General features: G+C 41.0%; 1 protein-coding gene across 5 annotated transcripts in view; it reads left to right on the forward strand.

Annotated features, from left to right (window-relative positions):
• The window catches only part of LIMA1 (LIM domain and actin binding 1), a 236,304-nt gene that overhangs the window by 46,548 nt on the left and 164,295 nt on the right, over positions 1 to 25,461 (forward strand). The gene's annotated exons all lie outside the window — the stretch shown is intronic.

The raw sequence follows: 25,461 nt of genomic DNA on the forward strand, positions 1-25,461 counted from the left end.
ATCATTAAAGTTTTTTATGTTTTCACTTTTGTTCTTCACTTTCTTCTTTAGTTGCCTTGCTGTACTTGCTGCTCCCAAAATAGCACTTTTCGGTGCTACTGAATAAAGATGAAAAAAAAAAAAGCTTCCTCAGTTTTGCCTCCTGAACATGTCTGACAAAAAGAAACCTACAATGAGCAGTTTTAAGAACTGCAACACCGGTAAGATGATATCCCTCACTGAATTATGCTATCGCCTCAGTTCAGACCACAACCAGACAAACTACTGTGCTTGTGGAAGAATGTCCCTGCATACTCAACAGTCCAAGATGTACAGAATGAAGGAGTAGCATACGTTTTCCAGAAGCCACAGTCTGTTCTCTTCCTGAAGTGCAGCTTCATCTCTCTCACCGGGATATAAGTTGAGCAGGAGCTCCTCAAAGACTCCCTTGGTGCACCAGGCCGAAGCCTCTGGGTTACTTAACACTGGTCATTCTACAGAGCTTTCAGTGCGTGTGAAGAAGCACAAATCCTCAAGAGCGGCACATCATCACCATTGATGCTTGGCGCATCAGTGCACTTGCCTCTCAATGATTTGACTCTGCTTTTGCACAGTGCTGGGGTCTCATTGATGCACAGCACATCAGCACCACCAATGCACAGACATACAGTGCTGGGGTCCTTTCCATGCAAGCAACACAGATAGTGCATGCATCATCACACTGCTGCTTGGTGCCATTTTTGTACATGGCACAAATTGGGTCGAAGCAATCTAAGTCCTCAAAGCATCCTGTCTTGTCAGTGCATAAGTCTAAGACATCCACACATCAAGCCTCAGATCATGCAGAATTGTCAACACAACCATATGATCAGTGGCGAAAGGAGATATATTATCTGTCTCTCCTCCCATAACCAGAGCACTTTGATCTTGCAAGCTTTTCATACAGGGTTTCTGTTTGGAGACACTGGACCCTATCTGTTCATTAGAGCCACTTACCTTTAATAGGCCTCCTATACAAGAACAGGTTATAGGCAACAGCATTCACTCAACCAGATAGCAGAATTGAAGTTTCTTCTCGTTGACTAAGGAGACAGAAGGAACTTTCCATCCTTTCCTTTCCATAGTTGCTTCAGCAATCCCTCAGAGCAGAATCCCAGTTTCCCCTATTAGGGTAAACATATCATTAGAACCCTTGCTATGAAGTTACTCCTTATCTCGCTCAATCGTAGCAAAGTCCACAAGATCAGAAGTTGTGTACCACAAATTATCCCCTCGGACGCAACTGAGAGAGTTTTCCGATTCACCATCTTCATCCTTGGATTAGTGTTTCTTCACCCTTAGTTTCTGAGGAAGCTTCAACAGGAATACCTTTGACCCTATTCAAGAACTTCCGGAACATATTCAAAATTTGTGGAAAAATTGGGAAAAGCACTCTGAGTAAATGTTTGCAAGGATAAAGATCCCCAAACAGAGGTCTTGGGTGGGGGGGGGGGGGGTGTCTCTCACATTTTGGAATCTCCCTTCAGAACTATTGGCTCTTTTCAATTCTTGATATTCTAAATCGATTACAAATGAGAATGTGGGAAAACCCTATATCTAGCATGCCAACTGTAAGGATGGTAGACCTTAAGTTTTGTTTTTTTGAGTGCAAAAATCATGTGGTTTCAGTATAGTTCAATTACCTCATCAGATCGTTGTGGAATCTACCCATAAAAGGTAAAGAAAATTAGGATTTATTCAAATTCTCTTCCAGGGAAAGACCATAGGCTCCTTGACAGTTTTGGAAAGAATGTTTGTTTGAGTTCAATGCCAACTGCCTGCTTCTGTTAACCAATTTTATATGGTACAATACCTGAATGACTATGCAAAAACTGAAGAGTGCAATTATCTACAGCCACTTCTAAATGTAGAGAAGTGCGTAAGAACCCTCAATCTGAGTCATTTGATGATATATCACTTATCTCATCTGCCACAATTTGCATTCGATGCATGGCCTGATTGCAAACCAGCAGTCTTCCTCATGATGATTATGAAAAATTGCCCTTGTCTGGACAACAACCTATTTTGCAGAAAAATTGAGAGAAACTATAGCCCAAATAAGAGCAGAATATGGCCATCCAATCTCTCTCAATGGGGCTCGAGCAGCATTTTGCTTTGAGGTGATCCTTCTATTTGTACAAGAGGCTGTACATCCAAAGACACCCTTTCTGACCTTTTCAAAGGTACCAGCTCAACAGCAGCAAGTTCTGGCTAGAGCTTGGCAACATGAATGCCGTAAATTCCTACCTCTCAGGCGCCGCGCGCCTGCGTCGCACGCCGAAGGAGCGCGACAAAGGGGCTTGCCCCTTTGTCTCGCCCCTTCGGCTCAGCCCCGAGGGAGCCCCGAATCTACCCCAGGATCTTCGGTTCCTCTTCAGCCGACTATCTATTTCAACTCTATCAGCACAACAGCATCTTCAGCAACTTTACGAAGCCTCAGACTTCATACACCAAAATACAGCCACATCAACCCGCAATCCCTATCCACCCAATACAGAACCTCTCAATCTACTGCTAGATAGCTCCACCCAATTCTTACTCTACACCTGCGCTAATCACGTCAGCTTCACCTGAGAATCCGTGGAATAGCCAGAGTTTCCATCAGATCCTACAGAGGAATGTACTAATTGATCCTATAAAAGAAAAAGCTTTATTTGAATTCACCCAGCTGTTTCTTCTAACTGCATTCTACCTGTATTTGTCCAGCTTTCTTCTAATTTACAGCATCCCCAGCTTCTAGTCTCTACAACTAATCTCATGCATACCTATAATATCCCAATCATTCAATACCAAAGGAGAAGCTCCATAATTATCCCCACCTACAACATACAAAAAAGAATTATTCCAATCATGACCTCACCTTTAAATCAACTACTAGGCCTCACACTACTTTCAGTAACCCTTTTCAACGCTCAATCCTTAACAAAAAAAACACACATCCTCAACGATTATCTCCAGGATTCTAACCCAGATATCTGTGCTATTACAGAAACCTGGCTAAAAGATACTGATACTGCTCTAATCAATCAACTTCCTATTCATAGCTATGACATCTTCTCCTACAGACACAAAAAAAGAGGAGGTGGCCTTCTCCTAGCCACCAAAAAAGAACTCAAATTATCCACTCATACCATCAAGTCTGAGTCTAAATTGGAATTGGGACTAGTCAAATCAAAACAACTACAAATTCTACTAGTCTACGCTCCTCCCGGAGTTTTAGAAACGGACCCTTCGTCACTCATAGAATCCATTGTGAAACATATCAATTTAGACCTCCCATCTATGATCTTAGGCGACTTCAATCTTCACACTGATGTTATACCTCGCTCCTCAAACTGCGAAGCACTCCTCACCTCCCTCAGTGCTATGGGATTCATGCAGATCATTAATAGCCCTACGCATAAAGCAGGACACACTCTGGACTTAATTTTCATCAACTCTAATTTCTCCTGCACTTCAGTACCATCTTGCACACCAATCCCCTGGTCAGACCATTTCTTGATAGAATCCTCCTTTTCCATAGATAAACAGACTCACACTTCTCATCTCCTTTCTACTATTCAATTCAGAAAACCTTGCCCATCAGAAATACTTAGTGATCAGCTGGCTAAGGAACTCACGAACCTAGACCTTTCTAATCCTGACTCAGCCCTAACTTCCTGGCACAAGATCACTGAAACGGTTGCTAACAAATGGTGCCCAACAGTCTCTAAAACAATCAATCCTACAAAAAAAGGTAATCAACCCTGGTTTACCCCTAAACTAAAACAGATGAAACAGGAGCTACGCCACAGAGAAAATATTTGGCGAAAAACACCCAACTCAACTACCTTGTCTAAGTACAAAGGCTTTCTACATCATTATTCGGTTTGATATGCATTTTATGCAGGAAAATCGGTATAAAAAAACTATAAATAAATAATAAATAAATTATAGGACCTCTATTCTACTAGCAAAAAGAGAATTCTACGCCAACAAAATTCATCATTTTCAATATGATGCCCAAGCCCTGTTCGCATACGTCTCTCAAATCACAAAATCAACTCCTCCACCCATCCCAGACGAACAAGCCCTATCAAAGGCTAATGAACTTGCTTTATTCTTTCAACAAAAGATCCTGAATACGCTTGCCCTTCTTCCACCAAATACTCTACCTCTTACTTCAGACAAGAATCCTCAATCAAGCAAGGGAGCCAAACTTGAAAGCTTCGAATCAATTTCTGTTAAAGAGATTGAATCCCTTCTAAAAAGACAAAAACCATCTAGCCATCCTGCAGATAATATTCCTTCAAATCTCCTGCTTCTCATTCCAAATACGATCGCAAAACCTTTAACAAGTATCATAAATTGCTTTTTAACGCAAGGAAGTTACCCTGACAGCCTAAAAACCGCGTCACTCAAACCCCTTCTCAAGAAACACAATCTAGACCCTAATGTACCTGCCAATTTCAGACCCATCTCTAATTTGCCATTTTTAGCCAAAATAACAGAAAAGCTGGTAAACACCCAGCTTTCAGAATACCTGGAAGATAATAATATCCTACACCCCTCACAATATGGCTTCCGCAAAGCACGCAGCACGGAAACCCTCCTTATCTCACTGATCATATTATAATGGGTCTTGACAAAGGCTACTCCTTTTTATTATTCCTGTTGGACATCTCCGCGGCGTTTGACACCGTCAACCACTCCATTCTTCTGGATCGCCTAACAGACATTGGTATCTCAGGATCTGCCCATAGTTGGTTCAAATCTTTCCTTTACAATAGAACCTTCAAAGTTAAAATCAACAACAAAGAATCACCATTAACAAAATCCAACTTAGGCGTACCACAAGGATCTTCCCTTTCCCCAACCCTTTTTAATATTTACCTCCTACCCCTTTGCCAATTGCTATCCGACCTCAATTTAATTCATTATCTGTATGCAGATGATGTACAGATTCTTATTCCTATTACTGAATCTATTTCAAAAGCACTTTCCCACTGGAATAACTGCCTTATATCTATCACTAACCTCCTCAATAGATTAAATCTGGTATTTAACTCTTCGAAGACGGAGCTCCTCCTCATCTCTGCAAATGAAGAAAATATTCCCATACCATACCCTCACAACGCATTCATCACTCATAAGCAGGTGAGAGATCTAGGAGTAATTCTGGATAATAGACTAAACCTTAAGAAAATGGTTAATACTACATCCAAAGACTGCTTTTACAGACTCCAGGTTCTGAAACGACTCAAGCCACTTCTTTTTTTCAAAGATTTCAGAACAGTACTCCAGGCATTGTTATTCTCCAAGATAGACTATTGCAGTGCCCTCCTCCTTGGCCTACCCAAATCGACCACTAAACCGCTTCAGATGATACAAAATGCTGCAGCGAGATTACTGACTAACACCAGCCGAGGAAATCACATCTCACCCATCCTCAGAAACCTACATTGGCTACCAGTAAATTTTAGAATCCTTTACAAAGCAATCACCCTAATACATAAATCCATCCACCACCAACTCCATCTCAGCCTTGAATTACCCTTCAAACTTCATTCCTCCAACAGGCCAATTAGAGATAATCATAAAGGTTCTTTGAATTACCCCCCAACTAAAGCATCACGCCTTTCTTCGACCAAAGACCGAGCTTTTTCAATAGCAGGTCCATCTATTTGGAACAACATTCCTTCAAGCCTCCGACTAGAACCCTGTCTCATTACTTTCAGAAAAAAACTTAAGACATGGCTATTCCACCAAGCCTTCGATGATCCTCCAGACAACCCTTAGTCTTCTTTTTCCTCACTTGGACTTAGAAGATTAAAGTCCTACAACCTTTCAAACTAAGAACTCTGGCACTTACTGATTAAAGCATCTTTTGCTCTAATCCAAATTCCTTTTGGATTATGCTTCTTTAATTATTTTTTGGCCTTTAACTTTCTTCCAGCTCTTAAGCTTCCCAAGTTATTTACTCCTTGTTAAATGTAACTTTACCTTATTCTCTTCTCTTGTTAATTACTTTTATTTATTGCTTCTGTTATTCCCTTGTTTTATGTAAACCGATCCGATATGGTTTATTTACTATGAAGGTCGGTATAAAAAAGTGTTAAATAAATAAATAAATAAAACTAAGGCATATTCCTCTCTCCAGTGAGAGGCAGGATACAATCCTTCCTGGAAGAGTAATACCAGATAAAGGTCCCTGATTTCCTCAAGATCATGGTAGCTGGAAGAAAACGCAAACAGTATCCATCTCTTCCGCACTGTTTGATCTTCAGTCCAGATCAGTCTTACGAGACGCCTGTGATTTAGAAGTGGAGTCTCCTCTTCAGTAGAAAATGATAGCCGGTCCCTACTCTACAATGTGGATAGGCTGCCTACTCCTGATATTTTCTCATCCCCAAAAAATTGGAGGGATTGAGACCCATTCTGGATTTGAGAAAGCTGCACAAACATCTTCTCCAAGAGAAATTAAAAATGAGTTCCTTCAGCACAATAATTCTCTACATACAGAAGGAGAAATTAATATACACTCTTGATATACCTATGTATCCATCCCACTGGCACTACCTTCACTTCCAGGTGGATTCTTTCCATTACCAATAGGGAGTGCTTTTTCTTTGGCATCTGATACCTCTGAGGATCTTCACCAAATACCTTGCAGTGGTAACACCACACCTGCATCGTTAGGTAGTACGAGTGTTTCCATACCCAGACGATTGGGTAGTTACAACCAACTCTTGAAGACTAGTTGATCTCGCTACAAAAGTAAGTTCACCTTCAGAAGATAGGCTTTGTAGTGATCTTTGAGAAGTCCAGTCTAACATTGACCCAGAATATATTTATCAGGGCATGGATAGATTCTCTGCAAGAGATCCTTTTTCCCAGCAGAACATATGAACACTTAGATCGCTCATTCACAAACTACTATCCTCACAATGCTAGATAGCCAAAGCAGTTCTCATTCTTAGGTCATATAACAGCAGCCATCCATGTGTTCTTCTGACCTACCTCTCCCATATGTCTCTTGCAGTGGATTTTGTGCAGTCAATGGGTCCAACTAACTCAGCCCTTAACAACAATACAACTGTCCAAGGACATGAGCCAAGACTTACATTGGTGGTTGAAACACACTACTCTTCAGTGGGGAGCTCTGCTCCACATGCTCCCTCATCAAATAACTTTGGCTATGAATGCCTCCACAGAAGGATGGAGTGCCCATGGCAGGATCTTTTTTAAGCCAAAGTACTTGGAGGATCATGGCCTCTCTGCTAGGAGGCATTGAAGATCTGGAAATGGGCCAGCCAGAACCAAACTGTCATGTAAGCCACTTCCTGGAATCTCCAGTATGATAGAGGATCATCTCAGCTGTCTTTGTCCCACATGAATGGTCTCTACAACAATAAACAGCCAACAAACTATTTGATTTGTGGGGCCTACGAATGATTGACCTATTTGAACAGAACAGAAACCTGGAGAGCCTACCCAGCAGCTTCAAGTTGGTTCAAGATGCTTTCCTGCTCAGATGGAAACAAGTTTCCACCAATACCTTTGTTCGCCAGAACAGTGCAGAAAATGCTACAAGATCATGCCAGACTGATCCTCATAGCTCCAGCCTGGCCCAGACTGATCTGGTTTGTGCATGTTGTATAGCTTTCTAGTAGACCTCCTATCCATCTGGGAACAAACATGCCTGAGGCTTGGATGTTGAACGCTTAGTAATTGTGCATCTCTCTCTCTACCTAAAGAGAGAGAAGATTACATAGTTTTGGTCAAGAAACCACAGACTATAAAAGCCTGTGGCTTTAAATGGAAAAGATATTCCATATGGTCTCAATAAAATGTCTCTGATCCATTTTCTTGCGAGCCCAAACATTTGCTAAAGTACTTGCTCATTCTTTCTGAATCAGACCTTGCTACATCGTCAACAAAGGTGCATCTCAGTGCCATAGCAGTGTATCATGTAACACTGGACAATAAACCCATATTAACTCACTCATTTGGTTTCATTATTTGAAGAGTTTGACACATATCAAACCTCCAATGCAGAAACCTTGCTTTGCATGGGACCTTAATGTTGACCTTTTCACAGCTGATGAAGCTGCCTTTTGAACCATTGGACTCAGCTTTTCTTAAATTTTTGTCATGGGAAATAGGTTTCTTGTGGTAACATCAGCCAGAAGAAGAATCAGCGAACTCCAGGTACTGGTTCATTATTCGCCGTACTTGCGGTTTTCCACAATAAAGTGGTTCTCCACAATTGCCCAAAAATTCTTCCAAATGTTATCTGAATTTTCCTTATCAATCTATCATATTGCATGGAGAGAAAGCCCTTCATACTTAGGATTGCAAATGAGCCTTGAGCTTATTACAAAAAGAGGACTCAACCTCATCTTCAGGCTTCATAACTCTTCAATTTTTAAGTTCTTAATAAGATGTGGCATACTGATCACCAAATTTATTTAGTCTAGCTGGAAAGCAGACTGCATTTGGCATTGCTATGCAGGCATAGGCTTCAAAATCAGACTAAGATCATCAAGTTAGAGATATGGCATTCTCCATTGCTCATATCTGAGAAGTACCCCTCAGACATCTGTAAAACTGAAACGTGGTCATCAGTACACACTTTTACAGCCCACTACTGTCTAGACAATCTCTCAAAGACTGACAGTAAACTTGGACAAGCAAATCTGCATACCTATTCTCACAGTAATCTACTCTCCATGAGTCTGGGCTGCTTACTCAGTAAATGCTCCACTACAATCCTCAGCTTGGGACTCGTCATGGCTAATTCAGCCTACTTATCAATGGAAAAAGCAAGTTTGATGATCAGAAATGGTGCTTTTCATAGATTTGATGACTTAGCCATGCAAAATATCAGTCAACTCCCTGGAGAGTTGACTACCAAACTAAGATTAGCTATGCTATCAACTGAAGAGGCAATGCCCACGTGGGAATTACCACACATACTCAGAGTTCAAAGCTCTGAGTCCATTTGGTGCCGCCAGATGACATCATGACTAATTCATCCTATCTATGGAAACTGTTTATGGTAAGTAGACTTGCTTTCTCATATGGGGCCTTGTGAATCTATCGATTCCAACTCTTAGTCTCACTGTATAGGTTTTTATTGATGTATTCCAAATCGGTGTATTTTGATGTGATTTTCTGAATGTATATTGTTACTTTGAATTTTAGAAAGTTTGGATAAGTGATTTAAAAAGATAATGAAGGAAATAAAGATTTTTTTTCCTTTCTTTTGTTTTCTGCCAGGTGCACCCATATCCGTGCACCAAGTAACATCACTCAGAGTTTTGGGTTAGAATTGAGCTGCTTCATTTTGCCTTGTTAGTTTAGTTAATGCCTCAGAAAGTGAAGACCAGTGGCTTCAGTAAATGTCCCTGGTGTGAACATATGTCTATCACAGATCCTAATAAGTGTGTGTGTGTGTGTTGCCTGGGGAAGGACCCTGTATCCCAGGATGTTCTCTGTGTGGAAAGATAACTCCTAGAGAACACTGTTCCTCCCAGTCATAGGAAACATGGTTCACTTTCTTTGATTCTAGAATTGAGCTCTGATACCATGCATTGAGTGATGGCCAAGAAGCGTCAGTATCTATCTTGGTAGGTATGTGATACTAGGAGTGGGGACATTCTAAATCTGGCTTTGAATCCCCCTCCAAAAGTATTCCCATAAGGAGAACTCATCCTTGCATTGGTTTGTGGGAATCACAAAATCTTCAAAGGGTCCAGGCACCAACCAGTGATATTAAGTTACCCAGGAAGATATGACTTCAATTTTTCTTGTAGTTTTGGCATTATCAAGGAGGAGTTGAACGGAGGGATCCAGGAGGTCATGGCTTGTAAGATGGCAGACATTGGTGCATTGGCGTCAATGTTTTGAGGCCCAATCACTGCTGGAGACTAAGAACATTAGCAGAGGGACCCCAATGCTGGTTCCCAGAGTGGCATTGACATTGGATACCTTCACACAGATGTTAATTTCTAGTGCATTGAGGGAAAAAGCTTTGCGAAGGCACAGAAGTTTAACAAGATCTACTGTCTACTGGCCAGATACAGGTTTGGCCTACATTGCCAGCTTACCATTCTTGCTTGAACTGGGGCTGAGGGGTCAACAGATCTTCCCTTGGACCCCCTCTCCTCCACAGGAAAGGAGGTGTTCCCCCATAGAGGACCTCTCCTTTTCCAACTTTAAGGGAATAGCAGAAGCTATTCCTCCTCCTGAAAATGAAATGGATGAGTCCAGGGCCAAAATTTCTGACATATTTCAGTTTATAGATTCCCCCCCCCTCCCCCCAAGGATATTGTGGCAGTGCCTGTCCATGAGATCCTTCAGAAACAGATGAGAATGCCTCCTCTGTCTCCTCCAGTGAATAAGGTGGGTGCCATATATTGCAACCAGAAGACTTCAGGATTCACGAAGAAGCAATTGCTTTCACAGTTAGTTGTGGTCAAATCTGCTGTCAAAGGCCAAAACGTCTAGAACCCTCTCCTCTCTGTCTCCCTGGGGAAGGAGGTCTATATTCCTGACTCTTATTGTGGAAGAGGTTTACCAGGGAGCCAATGCAATGCCTGCATAGCTTCTTCCAAGCTCTTTGAGCCAGTAGATACAACATATATTCTAAAAGATGTAAAGAGGTTATCACGATATCTCTCTCAGGAGCAGTGCAATGCTGTGCAGTCACTAGTGGGAAAACATATGGACTTTTGTTTTTCAAAGTAACATAGTAAATGATGGCAGAGAGATACATAAAAACAACATAAAATATGCCTTACTGGGTCTGACCAAGGGTCCGTCAAGACAAGTATCCTGTTTCCAATAGTGGCCAATCCAAGTCACAAGTACCTGAGAAGTACCCAAACACTAAAGCAGAGGTTTCCAAACTGTGTGTCGCAACATGTTAGTGTGTCACCTGCAGTGTGCAGGTGTTTCGCGCAAGCCCGGTCAACTCCGAAGCGAGTTTGGGCTTTTTTTCCTTAGCGATTCACAATTTTTTTTTTTTTTTTTTAATTTTTTTTTTAAGTTCATGGGTTGCTTATTATTGGGTGATTTTTGCTGTCAATCGTGTTTTTTTGGGGCTTGGTGGGTGGGACTTGAGCCCAGCTGTCCCTGTCATTGGCTGCTGCTGCCGATGAGGCCTGGCCACGAGGAGTACTGACTGCAAGCAACAGTGTCTGGTGATCATGGAAGGTGTTATGCACCACGGCAGGCTTGAACGCTGAAGGGAGTGAAGCACTTAACTGGCAACAATCAAAAAGAAGTACATGAGTGTGGGGGCCAGACATGTGCTGGGGAGGGGTGGGGAGATGTGAGTGTGTGGGGGACAATTTGTTTTATTATTGTTAATTATAAATTATAACAATCTTGGAATATTATATATTTTTAATATAAATGAAAGGTTTTCATGAGAGGTTGTCGTGAAACATTTTATGTATATATTTAAGGAAACATACATAAATTGTCAAAATACGTTTCGCTTTAATCTCTCGTTTGCTAGTAGACTGAATTACTGTGTCATGAAATCATGTTTGTCTAAAAAGTATGTCACCAACATGAAAAGTTTGGAAAGCTCTGCACTAAATAGATGCCATGCTACTAATGCCCAATGTACATAAGAAGAGGACATATCCAACAAATGAATTCGTTTATTCATATATCCCAATTACCTATCTAACATTTAATAACCTATCTAACAATTATATAATATAAAATATAAAATAATATAAAATAATATATAAAATATATATAAAATATAAAATATATAAAAATATATATATAATATATAATATATATATTTTATATATAAAAATATATAAAATATAAAATAATATATTTTATATAAAATATAAAATAATATAAAATATAAAATAATAACCTATCTAACAATTCAACATCCCTGTTGAATTGTGTAATTTATTATTTGGTTTCTCTGAATTTATTTAACTTGTTTGCAATTCTGTACTTTCTGTGCCTTGACTTAGTTTCTTTCACCCTATCCCTTACCCTTGTTATAATGTATTTTCCTTGCTTTCGTTAACATGTGAACCGGCATGATGTGCCTATCTAATGCCGGTATATAAAAGTTCTTAAATAAATAAATAAACATTAAAATCTCTCTAGCACACTCATCCATCACACATACACACGCATCTAAAACCAATATTTATCAATAAACATGAAGTGTTTTTTATAATGTATATATATCCTATGATATGACTTATCCTATGATATGATATGACCTGTTGGAAATGATTAATCAGGAAGAAACATAAATATCGTCTGGGAAAGTTATTTTGGATGTTCCTTGATGTTTAAGTCCATCCCTGAAGAAGCCCTTAAGACAAAACGGGCGAAACGAAGATCTTTGGACATTAGGATAAACATTTAAAACATATATAAAAGTCATATCATAGGATATATACATTATAAAAAACACTTCATGTTTATTGATAAATATTGGTTTTAGATGCGTGTGTATGTGTGATGGATGAGTGTGCTAGAGAGATTTTAATGTTAGATAGGTAATTGGGATATATGAATAAACAAATTCATTTGTTGGATATGTCCTCTTCTTGTGTACATTGTGTATTTCAGTAAGGAAGAGGTAGTTTGTCTTTTGACCCTTGTGTGACTATACCAGATGCTACTAATGCCGGCAACAAGCAGTGTTGATTCCCTATTGATTGATAGCAGTTTATAGACTTCTCCAGGAACTTAACCAAACATTTTATATACCCAGCTACACTAACTGCCTTACGCACATTCGCTGGAAATGAATTTGAGTTTAATTGTGCATTGAGTGAAAGAGAATTTTCTTCAATTTGTTTTAAATGTGCTACATTTTAACTTTATGGCATGCCCCCAGTCCTTGTATTATCTGAAAAGGTAAATAACTGATTTACATTTACTCATTCAAGTCCTGTCATGATTTTGTAGAACTCTCATATCGCCCCTCTGCCATTTCTTGTCCAAGCTGAATAGCCCTAACCTCTTTAGCCTTTCCTCATATGGGAGTCGTTCCATGCCTTTTATCATTTTGGTCACCCTCTACTTCCTCCAATGCAACTATATCTAGTTTTTTTTAATTTATTGTTTATTATTATGATGCTGTAATCAGCTATATTTAACTACAACTTTGCCATGTATTAAATGTCATGAATCAAATAAATGTGAAATACAGAAGGTGAAAAAATTCTTCTATGTTGGATAGTTGGTACTAACTACTCACTGTGAAAAACACCAACATGCATCTGTATCTTAAACATTCAATGACGCTCATATGATCATATCAGTTCTTACTTAATTTAGGACTCATGACCATTATAATAGGCTTCATTGTGATAGCTGTCGCTTTAGGACTCTGCCTTATATTTAATTATAGGTCACAATCATTGAGGTTGTATAGAAAAATTCTTTGAGACTTTTTAAAAATACTGCAATTAAAATGTTCGTTCATGAGCTACTTAACTTGCTTGAAATGCACCGATTCTTCCACTGAGCAATTGCCGATGGTCGGTTAGCTCCGAACTTATTCTTCTATATCCATTCCATGCTGGTTATTCTTGTGTCGATTCACCACTTGCACTCTGGTCTCCCGACACGGGGCCATGTTGGGAGACCAGAGTGAAAGCGGTGAATCGACACAAGAATAACCAGCATGGAATGGATATAGAAGAACAAGTTCGGAGCTAACCGACCATCGGCAATTGCTCAGTGGAAGAATCGGTGCATTTCAAGCAAGTTAAGTAGCTCATGAACGAACATTTTAATTGCAGTATTTTTAAAAAGTCTCAAAGAATTTTTCTATACAACCTCAATGATTGTGACCTATGATTAAACTTAAGGCAGAGTCCTAAAGCGACAGCTATCACGATGAAGCCCTTCTGAAAATCTAAATATACCATATCTACCGGTTCACCTTTATCCACATGTTTATTTACCCCTTCAAAAAAATGCAGGAGATTTGTGAGGGAAAACGTTCCTTAAGTAAATGCATGCTAGCTGTGTTCTATTAAACCATGTCTATCTATATGTTCTCTGCATTTATACTTTATAATAGTTTCCATAACGTTTCCTGGTACTGAAGTCAGGCTCACTGGTCTATAGTTTCTCAGATCACCTCCAGAGCCCTTTTTAAATATTGGGGTTATATTGGCCACCTTCTAGTCTTCAGGTAAAATGGATGATTTTAATGATGTTACAAATTTTTATTTTTGAGTTTTCAGATCCCTGGGGTGTATATCATCTACGCTTCAATTTGTCAATCTCGCCTACTATATCTTCCAGGTTCACCGTGATTTGGTTCAGTTCATCTGAATCGTCACTCTTGAAAAATATTTCCAGAGCGGGTATCCCAATATGCTCATCATTAACACAGAAGCAAGGAATTTGTCTTTCTGCAATGGCCTTATCTTCCCTAAGTGCCCCTTTAACCCATCTATTTTCTAACGGTCCAACAGACTGTCTCGCAGGCTTCCTGCTTCGGATATATTTTAAAAAGTATTTATTATGAGTTTTTGCCTCTGTGGCCAACTTCTTTTTTTAATTCTTTCTTAGCCTGTTTTATCAGTGTGTTAAGTTTAATTTGCAAACACTTATGCTTTTTCTTATTTTCTTGAGATGGATCTCCTTCCAATTTTTGAAGGAAGATGTTTTGATTAAAATAACCTTTTTCACCTTACCTTTTAACCATACAGCAGTTGTTTTGCCTTCCTTCCACCTTTTTTAATACACGGAATACATATGGACTGCGCTTCTAAGATGCTTTATTTTTTTAACAATGTTTTCACCTTTTGTATATTCTTAACCTTTGTACCTTTTTGTAGCTTTTTCTCATTTTATCAAAGTTTCTCTTTTGAAAGTTTAGTGCTAGAGCTGTGGATTAACTTATTGTTCCCCTTCCAGGCATTAATTGAAATGTGATCATCTTATGAGCACTACGGCTTGTTCAGTCTGCCCAGCAAGGGTTTTAGGGTTGTAATTGCTGTTGTGTGCATATTACACCCTAACTTTCTATTTAGGGTGTAATTGCCACTCTATATAGATTACTCCTGTGCTTTATCATCCCAAGGATCCTTTTATGTTTTATCCCATGCCTTTTTGAATTCCAGTATCTTTTTTTTGTCTCCCTTCTCCACTGTGAGAGCATTCCAAGTATCCTCCACCCTTCCAGTGAAAAAAATAAATTTTCTGATGTTGGTCCTTTGTCTGCACCGTTCTTGACATTGCCGCAGGACTCCTTGTAGTGGCTATTAGGACCTCTGGACTTGCATAGCTGTGGGCCTCAAACCTAAGATGGGAAGTCTAAGATAGGCCTGCTGATGTGCCTTGCAATGGGAAGAATTTGGTTGGAGGTAAGGTCAAGGAAGCAGTGGCTCAAATGAAGACAGCAGTGCTATGCTTCAGATCCACCTTCCTCATACTGGAGGTATTCAAGTGTGATGCTAAGGGGCCTTTCTCTGTCCACTTTGGAGATGTTATCCTCAGCAGCTGCATCCCCGTTAACAGCAGGGACCTTGCTATCTGGGACAAGAGTGGAGGGCCCCATAGCCAGCATCCCAGCCAAAACCTAGGATGTGGTTTTGACCGGATCAAAGAAGGAGTAGCCAGGATCCATTCCAGAGAACATTCCTATTGGGAAGGCTGAAGTTTTACACAAACTGGTTGTGCCAGAGTAACCTCAGACGTGGATACTCAGTATAGTCAAGAATAGGTACAGACCGTCTATTGGGAAAAACCTGCCAAATCTCACCAAAAAGCTTTTGGTATGCTTCTCAGCATCAGGAACTGCTACAAAAGGACCTCTCCTTGTTAAAGGCCAGTGCAGTTGAATCTGTTCCACTAGGGGAAAGAGGATGGTGCTTGAACTGCAGGTACGTCCAGATCCCAAAGAGAACATGGAGACTTAGTCCTATCCTTGACTTAAATGTTTTGAACAGATTCCTGGTAAAGGAAAAGTACAAGATGATTTCTCTCAGTACCTTAATTCCTTCCCTAGAAAAAGGGGACTGGCATCCTTGTATCTAAAGGCTGCTTACACCTCATGTAAAGATATTTCCTGTGGCTTGGCAAAATCTCAGATCTGTAGTAGGAGGAAACACCACCTCCAATATTGTATGTTGTTTTTTGGCTTGCCATAGGCACCACAAGTTTTCACAAAACATCTTGCAGTGGTTGCTACACTTCTGTGCAGGTTGAGGGTGCATGTATTTCCCTACCTGGATGATTGGCTGGTCAAGTGCAGCAGAATCAATGAGGAAGTCATCTCTGCATTGACTTTGCTAGGGTTTGTCATAAATTTATCCCATGTCCTATTTTAAGCTGGGAAGGTCATACTTCTGATGGCAGTTACTTGGGCGTGCAGAGTCTGTGAGCTTCAAGTCCTATTTGACTTATCACCTTTGTATACTAAGATGTTTAACAGTGTGGTCTTGCACGTGTATTGTAAGTTCCTTCCTAATTTAATGTCCGATTTCTGCCTTAACCAGTCCGTTATCCTTCCAATATTCTTCCCCAGACCATTTGTCCACAAAATTGAGCAACTGTTGTACAGTGTGGATTGCAAAAGGTGCCTTTTATCTGGAGCAGACTGAGGTCCTTGAAAAAACATATTTTTATTTTTTTTTAAATTTGTCACCAACAAACCTATAACTGCCAAATGCACCCTTTCCAGTTGGCTAGCAGATTGCTTCTTTCATTATGTGCAGGCAGGCATGAATTTAATAGGGCATGTTAAGACTCAGTTTTAAAGCTATAATAGTGGTTGGCCATCTGAGAATAACCTCCTTGGAGATTTGCAAAGCTGAAATGTGGAATTCTGTCCATACATTCATATCACATCTCACTATTGTTTGGACAGGGACTTCCAACATGACATTAGGTTTGGTCTGTTTGCCCATAGAATGGCTGTTGCCACCAAGAAACAATTTTGCCCATTGGCAGTTTTTCTAGTTGCTTCCCCCCTCCAATCCTAGTTTGTTTTGTTTTTTTTTGTTTTTTTTTAATTCTTTATCATCATTTCAGTTAATACAAAGAAATTTTGCATAGAATCACAAGAGATGTAAGATATTGTTCTCATGAAATTCTCTAAATCAGATTTGTAATAAAAGGAAACATAACAATCATACAATCTCTCAACTTCGTAGGTAACTTGAGAGGAACAGAAATAAAGGAGAACATAAGAACTATTTAGCAGGTAAGGCTAGGTTACACATCAGGTACATTTATAGGATCCTGCTCTATAGGATGCAGGTCATGCTCTCGTTCCTCTAGGAAGGCCTGAAGTTGTTCCGGACTGAAGAATACATATATATTCCCTAAAAGTTTTACAACACACCTACAGGGGTACCGTAGAACATAGGTTCCCCCTAGTGCTAAAACTTTAGGGCGCAAAGAAATACATTTTTTCCTTCGCATCTGCGTTGGTTTTGCCAGATCTGGAAAGATACGAACCTGACCTCCCAAAAAGGAAACATTCAAATTTTTGAAATAATTCTTCATTATTAGTCCAACATCATTTTCTGAATAAAGTCACAAAAAGGGGCAGACCTCTCTATAACTTCCACAGTAGATGTCTCTAGGAAATCGGACAGATTTTCCATGTCTATCCCTATACCAGGCAATATTGAAGTACTCCTTTGTCTTAGGAAGAATATTTTTTTTAACAGAGGGAACATGATCAGGAGGAATCTTTAATATCTCAATAACAAACTTTTTAAAAGTCCTCAAAGGCAACTCTCCCATGACCTTAGGAAAATTTAAGAACCTTAAATTTAAGTGTCTTAAATAGTTCTCTACTGACTCCAATCTTCTCAAAGACGATAGTCTCTCACTCACAGAAACCGCACTTAAATCTTGTAATTTTTTCACATCATCGGTTACCTTTAAGACATTTTCTTGATTCGTTTGGTCAGTCTCAATCTTGTTCATTCTTTTGGAAACTTCCTCCAGTTTGTAGGCCTGTCCGATCTTCATGGCATTCCCTGCTACCAAATCCCAAAGGGCATCGAGCGTAACAACCGCCGGTTTTGTAATTCTCTGTGGGGCAAACGGAGCAGTCAACTCAGATGATCTCTCTCCACTGGCTTCACTCTCCACCACTCTCACAACTTCAGCGGAGGCAGGAGGAGAAACTGCCCCCCCCCCCCCCCCCCCTGCGACGGCTCTGGACTTGCCTCCCAACTGAGCATGCCCGAAGGAATTTCCCGACGGCATCTCAGCAGGCACAGAGTCTAGCAGTAGAGCTGCTTGAACCGGCGTTTTAGGGTCCGAAGGCGTCAGCGATAGTTCCCCGGGTGAGAATGGGGCTCCTTTCCCTTCCTCACCAATGGGGGTAGTAGACGTCCTCGTTCCTGGTGTCAAAGTCGCATATTGATAAATCAGCCGTTGCCCCTCGATGTTCTCCAGGGTGGGAGGAAAAATCCGGATTCTCCCCTTTCTCTTGTGTGGCATTGATTATTCAAAGAAAAATAGAATCGCTGGAAACTTTGAAAGACGGAGGCTATGGAGCAAATCAATACGCATCTGCTCCCGTGGCCATCTTGGTTCCTCCCCCAGGGCAATCCTAGTTTTTTGATGGGGGGCAGTTTGTAGATAAGAGATTACCCACTAGCAAGGACTTATACTGCTTGTTCTCTGAGAAAGCATGGCATTCTTAGAGGAGAGCAAAATGTAAGTCCTCACAAAACCTGCCCATATCCCCTTGGAGCTGGTTCTTCACATTCATGTTAATAGCTTTGAAAAAACTGAGGAGCCCCATGTGCCATAATTGTTCAGTTGAGCAAGCCAAAAGCTTCAGCATTAGGCTCTATCAGATGATGATTCTCATCGGTGAGAACTTACAGCCTACTGTCCTAGAAGACAGTGCAAGATATCTGCAGTGAATCTCATGCATATTCATTGTGCATATCCTGAAAATCAGGCCTGTTGATGGCTCTTGAGGACTAGAGTTGGCCACCTTTGTCACAGTGGGTCAGACCAAAGGACCAATAAGCCCAGCATCTTGTTTGACAGTGTCCAATCCAGGTCACAAGTATCTGGCAGGATCTCAAAGAATACATCTAATCCTTCTTACTCATAACCAGGGATAAGCAGAGGCTTCCCCAAGTCTATATGGTTTGTGGACTTTTCCGCCAGGATCTTGCTAAACCCTTTTTTAACCCAGGTATGCTTACTGCTTTCAACACATCCGACAACAAATTTCACAGTTCATTTGTGTACGGAATAAAAAAAAATTCTTTCTCTGGTTTTTGTTTTGTTTACTTATTAGCTTTATAGAATGTTCCCAAGTTCTACTAATATTTGAGTTAATAACAGTTCTATGTTTATCCATTTTAGCTCACTCTAGATTTTATAGATCTATCTCTTTTCCAGGCTGAAGAGGCCTGGAAACTCCTAAGGGAGCCATTCCATCCTCGTTATCATTTTGGGTACCCTTTTCTGTACCGTTTCTAGTTCCACACAATCTTGAGATGGGATGACTAGAACTGTACACAATACTTAAGGTGCGGTCACACAGTGGATCAATAGAAGCATTATGATTATCTTCTGTTTTATTTTCCTTTTCTTTCCTAGTACTTAACGTTGTATTTGATTTTATAATCACTGCTGCACAGTAAGCCAGGTATTTGGGTGGTGACATCTAATATGGAGCCCAGCCTTGTGTACTTAGTTTGGGTTATTCTTTCCTATGTGCATTGTTTGCACTTGTCTATATTAAATTGAATCTGCCATTTAGGTGGCCAATCCCCCCAGTCTAATGAGGTCCTCTAGCAATTCCTCACATTCAACTTGTGATCTAACAGCTTTGAATAATTTTGTCCTCTGCAAATTTGATCACCTTTCTTATCACCTCCTTTTCCGGATCATTTATAAATGTTAAAAATCACTTGTCCCGGTACAGATCCCTGGGGCACTCTATTTACCCTTCTCCTTTGAGAGAAATGACCATTTATTCCTACTGTTTCCTATTACTTAGCCAATCCATCTGGCTGATGCAATAAGGCACACTCAGAAGAGTGCATTGTTTAACAGCCTAGTTATGTGTACATTTTTGTGCACAAACTTTAGTGCTGATGCAACCAGAAATTTTGCACTCAAAAAATGTGCTTAGAACTTTTGTGTGTTAGTACTCTCACAAGGAAATCCCTTTTTTTTTTTTTTTTAAATATATATATATATATATATATATATATATATATATATATATATGTTCTTTGTTAGCTACCAAGAATTTAATTGAGTGGGGGACAAATTTTTTAAATCATGTTTTCTGCACACAATATGTATGTGCATAAGCCTTTCCTTTGCATACATTTTCTGGTCTGTGCATTTTTTTTAACTCCTGATGCATTAGGATAACTTTAGTTTAGTGCATTGGGAGTTTAAAAATGAAAAATTAGCTCGTTAAACTGTACACTGAATTTTCACACACAATTTTAATGCTCAGCTTTTTTGTATCAGCCTACACAACAGGATAAACCTGTGACAGGTTTGTTTGTTTGGTCCCCTGTTGAACAGACTGTAATACTTGAAGGCAGTGTTTTCCCAACCTTTTCAAGCCCAAGGTATACCTACATTAACAAAAATATTAAGTGGCACACCAACCCCCACTGAACAGGCAATATGAACATGGAGCAGACTCTTATGGTCAAAAGAGAGAGCACTGAAAGCTTCACCAGTCTCCCAAAATTTTGCAAGAGGAGGGGACCGAGACTAGCTCCCTCTATACACAAATGCAAGATAAGGGAGAAGTCTGTATGGTGTGGGTAGCTGGTTCGGTTAGTTACTTTGGCTGCAGCATGTGGCTGCAAGAACTCTTTCACTACTGCTACACTTGGCACTCAGTGCAAGTCATATCCAGAGCTCAGTGCACTCTCTCCCCATCTCATTTAGCCTAGGGATAGGACAGAATCTGGAAGGACTCAAAGGAGGAGTTTCAGTACAGGGAAGATGAGGTGGAGCTGTGTTCAATATGTGAGCATTAAGGGGATCTCAGCTATCCATGCTATGCCTGCTGCCCATTAATTACCATGCTATGGAGTTCATTTCTAGGAAAGTAGAAGGCATGCATGATTACACATGCTCTCAGAAAGGAACTCTTACATATTTAAGAGCCACAGCCAGTGTCTCTTGTGGCTGCAAGATGCTAAGAGCAGAGCTCAATTGCTGGCCTGGAACTGAGCACCAGGCAGTGGTGACTCTTCCATGGTACACCTGATCGGGTCTAAGGGCACACAATGTGCCACAGCACCAATGATTGGGGAAACACTGCTTTAAGGCCTTAATTTACAGGCCAGTGCAATAAGGTGTGCTCAGTGGAATATAGTTTTATCTGCACTTGAATGCACATTTTCAGCATGCAAGACTTACCACTGATGCAGAAAGTAATTTTACACACACAAAATATGCATTTTAAACTGTGGGTAAAGGATAGCACATGTAAATGAAGACAGTCATTACTCTCCTATGCAGGGAAGTGCATCCAAAGCCTGACAGCACAACGCATAGTTTAACTATGAGACTTTAACTCTAGCTCAGAGCTGGAATAAGCTTACTCACAATCTAGCAGCTTGCTTCGGTGAAGGATTCTTTTACATTTCCTGTGCAAGATGATGTATCTGTGTTTGTTCTACTCTCCTATTTCTTGTATGTGCAAACAAGAACAAGAGCTAGAGAAGAAAGGGAATAGAAGGATCACAGGTGAAGAGAGGGAAAGGACCCTGTGGCCCAGGATAGAGCCCTAATCTGGAGACCCTGCAGGTAACATATGTTTTACCCATAGACAACGTTCCTTGGCTTGCCAGAGATGGATGTGGTGCGAAGGTATTGTTTGGGCTCAAGGGCAGTTTTGTCACTTGGAGGAGGGTCTTCATAGTGACACAGTCCCCCTTATGGCTTGCAGCCATGCTATTCCTGGCTTAGTGAAACTGCTCAGTGCTTTACGTTTTCTGGCCAGTGGATGTTGCCAAAATATGGTTGGCATAGTGGGTGGAATGGGCTAAATACTGTCTTTCAACATACTTTGGCCAAGTAGTGCAGGCAATACTGAAACACAAGTATTTCCAGCAGCAAGCACAGTTTCATGAGAAGGTGTGGGTTTCATGAAATAGCTGGTATGCTGAAAGTGATCAGTGTGATAGTGCACCCATGTTGCTCTTAACCCTATATCCAAGCATGAGATAGTGTTCCACAACGGAAAGCACTTTCACTCCATGAATATCCATGTCGTCTGCAATGTGAATCTCAAGATTCTGAATGTTGATCAAAATTTCCTGGAACTACCATGATTCTTACATCCTTTCCCAGTCTGTGCTTGGGTGTGATTTTTGCCAACAGAAAATGTGGTCTGATTGCTGGGAAAGTCCATAGATTGGGCATCAAATTTCAGCTCTTTTGGCACTTATTAATGCTAATGATGGGAGGTGAGGCCAGATATTTATTATGATGCACTGGTTAAGCTTATGGGGGTGGGGATGAGGTTGATGTGGGGGGAGGGGGGGTAATAGGTCACAGTCCCATACCCTAGATAAATCAGTGACCCAGTGCTATGTGTGCACACGCAATTAGGTGTCTGAACTCTTGGGAGGTGGGATGGTGGAAAAATGTATGTAAGGAACAAATGATGTAGGTTGACATGGCATGTTTTGCATCTTGGGGGACACCAGCTGCGGTAAGGTCATAGGGCTGGGGGTGAGGTTTACATGGGGGGGGGGGGGGGGGGGCGGGGTATGAGTGTGTGCTAGCCCTAGTGTTCTGGTGCTATGTGCACAAAAGCATTGATCAGCTCTTTGGGAGAAGGTTAATATATGTAACAGAAAAAAGGTGGCTGGCAGGTTTGCATGTTTGCCCTAGGGATATGGGATGTAGCATCAGCTGCTTGATTGACCTATATAACAATGGAAGGGGGGGTGGAGTCCAGAAACACACACAATAATTGATAGCAGTGCAAACTTCTTATTTGTAATGGAATTCTGTGTTTTGCTTTCATAGATAATGAAGGTTAAGGATATAAACCATGGTTGCTTACCTCTCTCCTGGCTCCATGTGTGTCATGGAAAGAAAATGCAGTGAGGCACATAACTAGCATGAGATCTGTCATTGAGCAAACATTCCTCATGCTGAAAAACTTTTTCAGTGCTTTGACTGTTCTGGAGGTGACTCTTCAGTATAGTCTGGAGAAAGTGGCATCCATAGTTATAGCCTGTTCTATGCTACACAACATAGCTCTGCAGTTTGGCATTCAAAAGGAATGTGAAGTTGATCTGAAACCTGATCAACCATGCATCTGGGCTGCATGGCAATGAGATTCGTTAGAGGCTGATAGCTGACTACTTCTTGTGTAAGTTCTGGATTCTGCTGGCATTTATCCCTGTGCCCCTTGTTCAAGCTATAAGGGAGAAGTTGAATTTTACCAGGGTACAGTGAGTAACTGTCATTTCCTTGCATTTAATTTCAGGAATCCAAAAACTGAAGGTCATTTGGACTGGATGCATCACAGTTCTTCCATTCATTGTCTTTTTTTCATTTCCTTTAAGCATCAATAAAATGTTTGAGCACCAATAATGAAGTCAGTTGATCACGTGCAAAGCTGTATCCCCAGCCCACCTACACCTGTCTACCTCAACTCCCCAGCAGAACATGGTCAGCAAAAATTAATTCTTTAGATAATTTATTTAAAAGGAAAACATGGGGAGTACAAGGGATAAAGAAAAAAATCAAACCAAAAAGAAGAGGAAGCCCAAAAATGTTTATGTATTCAAATGATAACAATGGGGTTGGAGGGGCACTTGGAAGAAAAAAAATATATTCAAAACAAAGGTGGGAGGGGGCTCCAAAGATGTGGATGAGAAGAGCCAGGCATGGCTGCTCAGAAGACTATACACCGTGCAAAATGAACACAATTAGCATGTATGAGTTACGTGTTCATTTTATGTGTGCGTATTACACTCTACATGCTTCTTCCATGTCAGTCATGATGTCCATCTTATGTACGGGAGCAGCCCCGTGAGCAGTCATGTCCCTGGGAAGAGACAGATTTTACAAGGGGATGTATGCCACCTTGTGGAACTGATCATGGTCAAAGAGATGGCTGTATTGTCAGCGGGGGAGAAAAAAACAAGACCACATGGATGCAGCCTGGAAAGGTACTCTATCACCACTTCAATTGCCAAGCCGCCTCCTGCCAAGATGTAAGTGCAGAATAAAGCATGTGAAGGCCACATGCATTATTTTTATTTATGGATGGTCAGATTAACCCCTGCTTCTGCAAGGGCAGGGAGTGGGGAAATGGTGGCATGAGTCTGTTTTGTTGAGGGGCATGTGTAAGTGTGTATGTGTTGGGTGTTATTTGATGTGTCTGTTCTTATTTTATAGGTGGTCAGATAAACCCCTGCTTCCGGGAGGTGGGGGGGTGGAGGTTGGCTGCTTTGAGGGCTGGTGAAAGAGAAGAAGCAATTGTAGTGGGGGGGACTCTGTGATAGCATGGTCTCTGGTCTCATATTTGAAGGTGTTTTTGTTTCTTGTTTTGTTCTTTCCAGGTTGAGGATTAAAGAAGAGGTGGAGGTAGCTGAGATGGCAAGAGGGATGGTGGCTGGCTGAGGAGCAGGAAGTAAAAGCATGTCACTCTTTTTTTTTTGTCAGGTTCTTTCCAATTTCTTTCAGGACAGTTTGTCAAAATCTGATGGTTTTTGTCTCTTTGCAGAAAGCACTACCTCAATAACCTTGCAGGAGGATGAGTCTCTGCCCAGATGCCACCACCCAAGACTGCAGGGGCAGGGATCTCATCCACCATCCCGTGCCCCAGTGGCGCAGGGACTGCTACTGTCATACTCGTGCCCCCCCCTCCGAGGGACACTTTTAGAGCATCTGGGAGTTGAGGACAAGGACTAGGTTGTGGTGCTTGTATTGGAGGAGGTCCCCCTCAATTGATAGGACAGATCTGACTCTGCTTGCTCTGGAGTAACCTGCTGCAGTGCAGTATGGGTTTCGGGAGGTAGCAGTGCCTCCTCCCACTGGGGCCCTTTTAGAGGTAGTGTTGGCAGGTTAGAAGCAGCAGGGTCAGATGCTGTCAGCAATTCAAGGGGACCTAAGAAGGATGGTGGCCAACCTGGAGCTGTTGGTCTCCGGCCAGGAACAAGTGATTGAGTTGCTGACGACAGTGTCAGCAGCTCAAGGGTGAGAGGCGCCGGCCCAGCTACCACTTCATTGGCCACCGACAACCCCCCCCCCCCCCCCCCCCAGCTGGCCTCACTGCTCTTCCCAATGCCCTGGGCCCTTCACCTCCTTTTTTTTTTTTTTCTCCTCCCTAGTGCCCTTCCCCACTTATTCACAAAAAGTTTTGTTTTTATTGAATTCTGCAGAGACAGAATTTTGTGTCTTTTATTAACTGTTTCATCCCATTTAAGGCAATACATCTTCATACCATTCATAGTTACC

Source organism: Rhinatrema bivittatum, chromosome 3 (genome assembly GCF_901001135.1).
Source record: "Rhinatrema bivittatum chromosome 3, aRhiBiv1.1, whole genome shotgun sequence".
Taxonomy (NCBI): domain Eukaryota; kingdom Metazoa; phylum Chordata; class Amphibia; order Gymnophiona; family Rhinatrematidae; genus Rhinatrema; species Rhinatrema bivittatum.